At 33.7% G+C, this 8,569-nt stretch overlaps 1 pseudogene; it reads left to right on the forward strand.

Annotated features, from left to right (window-relative positions):
• The first annotated feature begins 491 nt into the window (after positions 1–491).
• Positions 492–7,815, forward strand: LOC142610456 (TMV resistance protein N-like; annotated as a pseudogene).
• Positions 7,816–8,569: the final 754 nt, after the last annotated feature.

The following is an 8,569-nucleotide window of genomic DNA, read 5'->3' on the forward strand; positions in this document are numbered from 1 at the left end:
AAATTTAGACGGTATTTCACAGCTCGTCACCGCGAAGTTACTCTGACCTTTGCCACGCTATAAAGCATTATTTTTCTAAGGGAAAAGACAAACCAGCTGTGGGGCATTGTTTTTAGCCTGGTCACTGCGAAATTACCGAAACTGTGAATAAATCCCCCTATTTCTCTCTTACACATGCACACACGGAGAAAGCACAGAACTCATTCCTTTACTAAACGGGAAACTTATCTAGTAGGAATTAAATCGGGCGTTGTTTCAGGAGAGTTTCGATCTGTATGTTCTCAATTTTCTCACACATTCATCACTTTTATATTTTTCCTTTGACTTCGCCCTTGAGATGAAAAATCCACATCAAATTGTTTTCTCTTTCCTTAATTTTCTTTCCTTTTAATATATTTCTCTTCATTTTAATTGAACGTCTCTTCTTCTTCTTTTTTTTTTTTTCTTTTTTTTTGTGGATCTATATTATAGCTCAAGATTTACAGGTTTCCATGAGCACCCAAGGAGCCTCAACTTCATCACCGTCTTCTTCTTCAACAACGCGGTGGACATACGATGTCTTTCTCAGTTTTAGAGGCGACGACACCCGTAAAGGCTTTACGGATCATCTATATAATGCTTTGAAAAATAAAGGCATTTTCACCTTTAGGGACGATGAAGAACTTGAGAGAGGAAAATTCATCTCACAAGAGCTCGTGAAAGCTATTGAAGAATCAAGATTTGCTATTGTTATTTTCTCAATAAACTATGCATTTTCAACATGGTGCTTGGATGAACTAGTGCATATTGTGAGATGCAAGAAAGAGAAAAGATTAGAAGTTTTTCCAATTTTTTACCATGTGGAACCATCTGATGTACGGAAACAGAAGGGAACTTTTGCAGAAGCATTTGATAAACATAAAGAATGTTTTAAGGAGAGCATAGAGATGGTGGAAACATGGAGATGTACTTTGACAGAAGTGGCTAATCTCTCTGGTTGGGATTTACAGAATAGGTATAATTTTCATGACAAATTTATTTCTCTTATATATAAATGCCCTGTCTTATTTCATATATCATGAAGTATATAATATAAATAGTTATTAGAATGTGGCATAATATGCATGGAATGAAATATTACAGCATTTTGTCAAAGGTCTTGTAGCTGAATTGACACATTCCTATTTACAAAATGCTTGGGGGTCTAGGGGAAAGGGTTTGAGCTACTGAGTTAGCAGTATATTTTATTTATTTCTCAAATAAAAATAAATATTACAACCTTTATGGGGTGTTTAGTACGTGCACTTAAAAACTGAAAACATGTGTGGAAATATATGTGAGTGAAAAAATGTATGAAAATACGTGTAATGTTGTTTAAAACTGAAAACATGTGTTTGAGTGAGTGTACCAAACGGGCCTTACTTGTTAAACTTTGTTATATGGTCGAAAATAGTATGTGACCCTTTCTTCTTCTTTTTTTTTTTAACAAGTTATGGAGAGATTTGCTGTTGCAAGTGTTTTGGTGCTTGATAAATTTTGTATTTTTATTATAAATTTATCAGTTTTTTTTTTATTAACCATTGTTAAACTTTTGTAAAGAGATTCTTATAGAAATTTAGAATATTTCGTTACTAATATAAACAAAAAGGTGGGTGTTAATTTTTTCAAACCTCAAGGGAGGAGAGTCTTTTTTCCATTCGGGTTTGGCGTTGAGAAATTTAGAGCAAAAAGTGACCTTAATAATGTTTAATTGATAGTTTACATTGAAAAAGAAATTGCTCAAAATTTCACAATGGAGATGATAATGGATGAATTTTTATTATGAAAGACCACTGTTGATTATAATTTTAATGGAAGATGCTAAATGATTTTTTTTTTTTGAGTATTTATTATATATATCAATGGCAAATTTAAAAACTCATGTACACTCAAGCAAAGTTTAAAAGGATGTAAAATTCTCATATAAGATAATTTTGTTGATGTGTAACTTTCGTGTGTGTGTGTGTGTGTGTGTGTATAGTACCTTGAGTTTTTCTTGAATTGTAAATTAATATGATAGTTTAGTCTCGTCCCTCTCCCCCCAAACAAAAATTTATGCTTGCACTCATAATTGGATTCATTGTAATACAAGATTTGTACTTCACTCGAGTATCAAAGATATAACTCCCAAGGGTTTCCTTCGTGGATGTATACCGCTAGACTAAACCACATAACTCACATATGTTCTTTATTTTATACTTCCGCTTATGCGAAGGGTAGTTACATGCATGTTATTTAGTCCAAGTAAATCCCTTGTGTTCCTATATGGATAGTTCTATCCACGTTACTTGAGCAAATGAATTCAAATGTGTTTGAGCAAGTAGGCTAATATTTTTCTTCCTAATTGGGGTTTTTTTATTGGTATAAACCATCATGTAAATATTTTCAATCTCATTTATTGGCATGGGTTAGAATTCATCCAGCACATTGTGAAAAAATAATATTTTATATTTAGTTTGGGCCATCACATAAAGATTTTCTATCTTCTTTGCAGGTATGAGTCAGAATTTATCCAAGAAATTGTTGAAGAGACGATAAAGAAATTGAATTCAAAATTCTTAATCATTAACAAAAACCTTATAGGAATAGAATCTATTGTGGCAGAATTGATCCCTTCGTATTTAGATTTTGGGAATAATGTTTGCATGATAGGGATTTGTGGTATGGGGGGAATTGGAAAGACTACTCTTGCTAGAGTTGTTTATGATATGCATTCTGATAAATTTGAAGCTTCTAGTTTTATTGCTGATGTTAGGGAAAATTCGAAAAAATATGGTTTGCTTCAATTACAAAAAAAAAATTTTGGATGATATTTTGGGGGTAACAAATACAAATATATCGGTTGTTCATCAAGGAGTTGACATGATCAAAAATAGGTTACATCATAAAAAAGTTCTACTTGTCCTAGATGATGTTAATCATGTGGACCAATTAGAAAAATTGGCTGGAGAGCATCACTGGTTTGGATTGGGGAGTTGGATCATTGTAACAACTAGAGATGAACATGTGTTGGTTGCACATGGAGTTCTTAAAATATATAAGCCTAAAGTACTAAATTATGATGATGCTTTGAAAATGTTTTGTTTGAAAGCCTTCAATAATGTACAACCCAAAGAAGGTTATGTGCAGCTCTCTCAGGATGTGGTAAAATATTCTTATGGTCTTCCATTAGCTCTTGTTACTTTGGGTTCCTTTTTAGTTGGAAGAACAAGAGGTGAATGGCAAAGTGCATTGGACTATTTTAAAAAAAATCCTCCAAAAGAAATATTTGATATACTTAAAATAAGTTTTGATGGACTAGAGGATATGCTGAAGGAGGTATTCTTAGATATTGCATGTTTCTTTACGGGGTGGCCCAAAAGTACAGTAACACATATATTAGAGAACTGTGGTTTTTATGCAAGTATTGGTATACGTGTTCTCATGGACAAATCTCTCTTGACTCTCACAAGATCTTTCTATTGCGATGAAGAAACATTGGGGATGCATGATCTCCTAAAAGAAATGGGTGAAAAAATTGTTCGTCAACGATCATGTGGAAAGCTTGTAAGGCAAAGTAGGTTGTGGCTTATTAAGGATTTGTTTCTATTGGAGAAAAATATGGTAAGAATTTGTAATTTTATTTTAGCAAATAAGATTGAGTAGGTATAGTTACATAATTGTTTTCAATAAATTAGTTCTTAAAAAAAAAAAAACTTCGATTGGTAAGTGGTTACCTAAGTATCTAAGTAACAGAATATAGAATATGTTCATTTAACATGCTAATATATTGTCTATAACGATTTCTTAGAGCATTCATATTAGCCTATGTAAAATTTACTGTCAATTTTAGTATAAGAGCTTACTTGTTCTATTTTACACAACTATTTTTTAAAAACATCCACATTAGATTATCTATTTACACTACATTTTATTAAAATACTATTTCTTTATTAATTTTTATTTATTAATGCTCCCAAATCATATCTCTCTTCTTCTCAAACAAAAATCACTATCTCTCTCACACACAGTTAGTTTCACTCACTCTTTCTACCTTTCCAAACTCATCAAACCCAAGACACACGCGCGCGCGAGGAAAGCACTCTCTCACGTCATTGCCACCTATCCCGCCATCAAATATCAACCCAAAATCCATCCACAACCAATTCTGCAAAGATCCAAACAACCAGATCCTCCTTAGTCTGATTGGCGACCTTAGTTGATGATTTTGAGTTCCCTTATACACCGATGGCAAGATTCGGAGTTGCTCCACATCTTGGATCTTTGTTGTATGATTTTTTGTGTTGCTGATTAGATTTAATTTTAGGTTTGGGTTGATGAGTTTAAGAGACTGTTGGGTTTGATTTGGATTTTTCGGTTGATGGCTCAATTGGATTTTGTGATAGGATGATCAAATTTTGTAATGGGTTGTGGTAGTGGTGCTGGGTTGCAGTGGTGGTTGGACTGTTTGGATTGGGGAGCAACCGAGAGAGAGAGAATTAAAAAATGAAATACAAAACTATAGTAACCTCTATATTTACATGGTTATTGTAGCTTTTTCAAAAAGCACATTTTTACATGATATGACCATTGGTTAAGCCATGATAGTCGCCTGTTCAACCTGTAAAAACTAGGAACCGAACCCATTTTTTATTCTCTAACTGTTCCAGTTTTTAAACCATGCGTAAAAGTGCGCCTTTATTGTTTTAATGTACAGTATGAGTTTCAAATTGATTAAAAAATAATATAAAATCTTTAAAATATGATGTACTAGGATCTTTTAGTTACTAATATGGCTAAATATGTAATACACTATATAATTAAAATATGATGCGGTACTAGTGTACTACAATCTATTAATTACTAATGCAACTATTAGTGTCAGTTTGGGTTGAAATTAAATGTTTGATAAAATCTGTGAAAACTGGAAAGTATTTTTGATATGAAAAGTGGTAGTGTGAATATGCAATGGAAAAAAGAAAAAAAACACTCCATGAATTGTATTATCTTAAAAACGCAAAGCCAAACACCAATCTTTATACATTTTCATTTAAATCACTTTTTTTCTCCACAAAATCACAATGCCAAATGGTAAATTGTTCCATGTAGGGCATCTTACTATTTTCTATTATGAAATTTGAAAGTTGGACCCACTGTTTTGGGAGGGAAGTGAATGCAAAAATTAAATTACTTTTAGTTCGGCTCAATGAGGCAATTTCCCACCTAAGCCTTCTTGAGCATACCAATAATTAAGAGGAGGTTATAAATATCGAAAATTGAGGGAGTGAATATATTTATCTCCTTTTAAGAGTTTACTGTAGTAATTCTAATTTCTTATCTTTTGTTTGTATAAATCTGAAGTGTCTGCTTTTGAAATCATAGGCAACAAATGCAATTGAAGCCATAGTCATCAATAATTTCCAAGAAGATACCAACTTTGAAGAATTTCCTGTAGTTTTGCCAGAGATGTCTAATCTTAGATTGCTAATAATTGATGGGTGGAACATCTCAATTACTATCTATCGTCTTCCTAATGGCCTAAGACATCTTTCATTGCAATTTTTTTCGTTAAAATGTTTGCCATCTAGTTTCCAACCAAAAGAACTTGTTGAACTTGACTTGCAGAATGGCAAGTTGGAATATCTTTGGGAAGGAACAAAGGTAATTTGGTTCTTTTAACTGCGTTTCTATTATTTATTATTTCTCTTTTCTTTAAGTGTAGCTACAATATAGTGCCTGTGTATTTGAGCTTTCTCCTTTCATTAATAAGGTTGTTTTAATTTCAAAGAATTCTTTACTTATTAAACTAAATTCTATGTTTAATGGTTTTTTTTTCTTCTTTTTAACAGTGTTTAGGAAAGTTAAAGTCCATCCGTCTTTTCCGGAGTGAGAACCTTATTAGAGCACTTGCAGCAGTGGAGCTAAATAGCTATATAGCTATTTTAGCTCCACCAAAACACCAAAAAGAAGCATGCAACAGTGGAGCTAAATCTATATTTTTTTAGCTCATTGCTACAGTGCACATCTATAGATAGATGTGCATTGTTCATGAGAGCTAAAAAAAATTAATTTTTTATTTTGTGTTCACATTACCTTTTTATTGTGGTGTTTTTATTGTAGTGAGATGTATTATTTTATTGTGGTAGATATATTATTTTATTGTGATGTTTATATTATTTTATTGTGTTGAAAGCTAAAATAGATCCACTGCTGCAACATGTGTGTAGGTAAAATAGATAAAGTAACTTTTGGTGAAGCTAAATTGCTAAATTTTTAGCTCCACTGCTGTGGATGCTCTTAGAACACCTGACTTTTCCGGGGTTCCGAGACTTGAGGTACTATGCCTTGGTTGGTGCACTAATTTGGTTGGATTACACCCATCTATTGGAAAACTCAGTCGTCTTAGAATTTTAGATTTGAGTAACTGCGTATCTCTTACCAATCTTTTTGGTTGCTCAAAAATCAAGAAGATTCCAGAATTTAATAGAACTATGAAAATCCTATCGCGATTTATTTTGGGTTGGACTGCTATTGAGGAACTACCACCCTCATCAATCGAGTGTTTGACTGCCCTTGAAATTCTAGATCTAAGTCGCTGCAAAAATCTCGAATGCCTTCCAAGCAACATGGATAGTTTGAGGTCTCTTAAAATTCTCGATCTTCCCGGATGCTCAAAACTTGCCAACCTGCCAGAGAACTTCTGGAAAATAAAGTGTTTGGAAAGACTTGATTTGGGTGGGAATTCTCAACTTGAAGAAATAATACTTAATGGTATAGGCAACTTGTCCTCGTTAAAATATTTATCACTAAGTTCATACAATTTTGTCACCCTGCCTGCAAGCTTCAGTCAACTTTCAAAACTTGAAGCTCTTGATTTGAGCCACTGCAAGAAGCTTCGATCAGTGCCAGAGCTTCCATCAACCATGAGATATTTAAATATGGAAGGCTGTTGTTCCCTAGAACCATCACCGGCACTGCTTAGACAAAGCAGTTTGTCACAACCTTATTCTTCCCCATTTTCTCATGGGTATGATGAGAGCAGTGGTGGAGTGGCATTTACGATATTGAACCGTTACCTACAGGTAATCTCTTCTTTCTCTCTCTTTGAGTCTTTCTCTTCACTTGTTAAATGGAATATCATGTTTTTTTTTGGTACAGGGACTCTTTTGTCAAAAAACTGGATATGAAACTGCTACCAGAAAAGAGGATGGATCTAAAATTGAATTTCAGATCATTATTCCCGGATGGTTAGTTCCGCGGTGGTTAACTCATCAAAGTTGGGGGAACTCAATAAGCGTCGTGTTGTCTCCAAATTGGTGTAATAGTAGGTGGATGGGATTCACTCTATGTGCTCTTTTCAATATAAATAGATGGGTCCGTTCTGGTTTTAGAGCTCGTGTGAAAGCCATTGGTGACATGTGTCACTGTCAATATGTCACTCAATCATTTTCTAGAGAATGTAGTAGGGAAGTTATTGGTGACATGCTTCACAGTCTTTATAGAGAATGTAGGGAGAACCACGTTTGGTTATTGTATTTGTCTCGTGATGATTGGTTTAGTACTGTTGGGAATGGTGAATGCAGTCAGATTGAGGTTGTATTTGAAAGGCACTCTCGTCGATTATTTTATCCAGAAGATCCTGTGCAACAATGTGGGGTCAGCTTGGTATATGAGCAAGACATGGAACTGATGGAAGAGTTAAACCAAGCAAATGCACAATGCAGCAGCACTAGCCGTGTCATTACTTATGAAGGTTGGGATGGTGTCCATCATGGATTTGTCAATTCAAAGGGAAGCCGTGATGAGTGTGATGACTAAGCATTTATTTAACGTGAAAAAATGAAATATTTCCCTCTTCATCCAATGGTAATGACCAACTCCAACATCCTTTCTGTTATAAGTCTAATCCTGATTTATTTTATTTTCTTTCTTGCCGTGCAGCTGGTTTGGTCGCTAACAAGTATAGTCCAGTTGTCTTTTTGTTTTTCTTCATCACTTTCAAGAAGCTTAATAACTATAAAACCTTTGGCAAGTTAAGAATATGATTTAGATAGAAAATGCATTCTCAAGCTTCACTCATTACACTGCTCTAATAAGAAATTTTGCTAATGTAGATAATTCAAACCTAATTTTGCATCCTATTTATGGTTGATCAGTGTTCCTTCTTTTATTTATGTGAAAACTGAAAACCTAGTTCTCTGATTCTGTGTATTTGCTATTCACACTTTGAGTAAATTTTGTTGGTTTTTGAGTTTGGTACCAATTGTTGGTTTTTAGGTAAACTGAGATTGGTTTTTGAGTAAATTGTTTGTATTCACGCATTGAGATTGGTACCATTTGTTGATTTTTTTTTTCTCTGTAAAATTTGAGGGAGAGAGACGAGGGGAGTAGAAGTTTCTGCATCTTGAAGAATTCTCATTTAGTTTCTTTTTTTCTTGCTTCTACTGCCATTGATATATTGCAGTTCGCACTAATGATTTTTTTGGTTAACTCTTACAGTTAAGATTTGAGGAAATTTACATTGATAGTCATCCATAAAGAGATTTTTTTGGGGGCAGATTAATATTTCTGC

Source organism: Castanea sativa, chromosome 9 (genome assembly GCF_040712315.1).
Source record: "Castanea sativa cultivar Marrone di Chiusa Pesio chromosome 9, ASM4071231v1".
Taxonomy (NCBI): domain Eukaryota; kingdom Viridiplantae; phylum Streptophyta; class Magnoliopsida; order Fagales; family Fagaceae; genus Castanea; species Castanea sativa.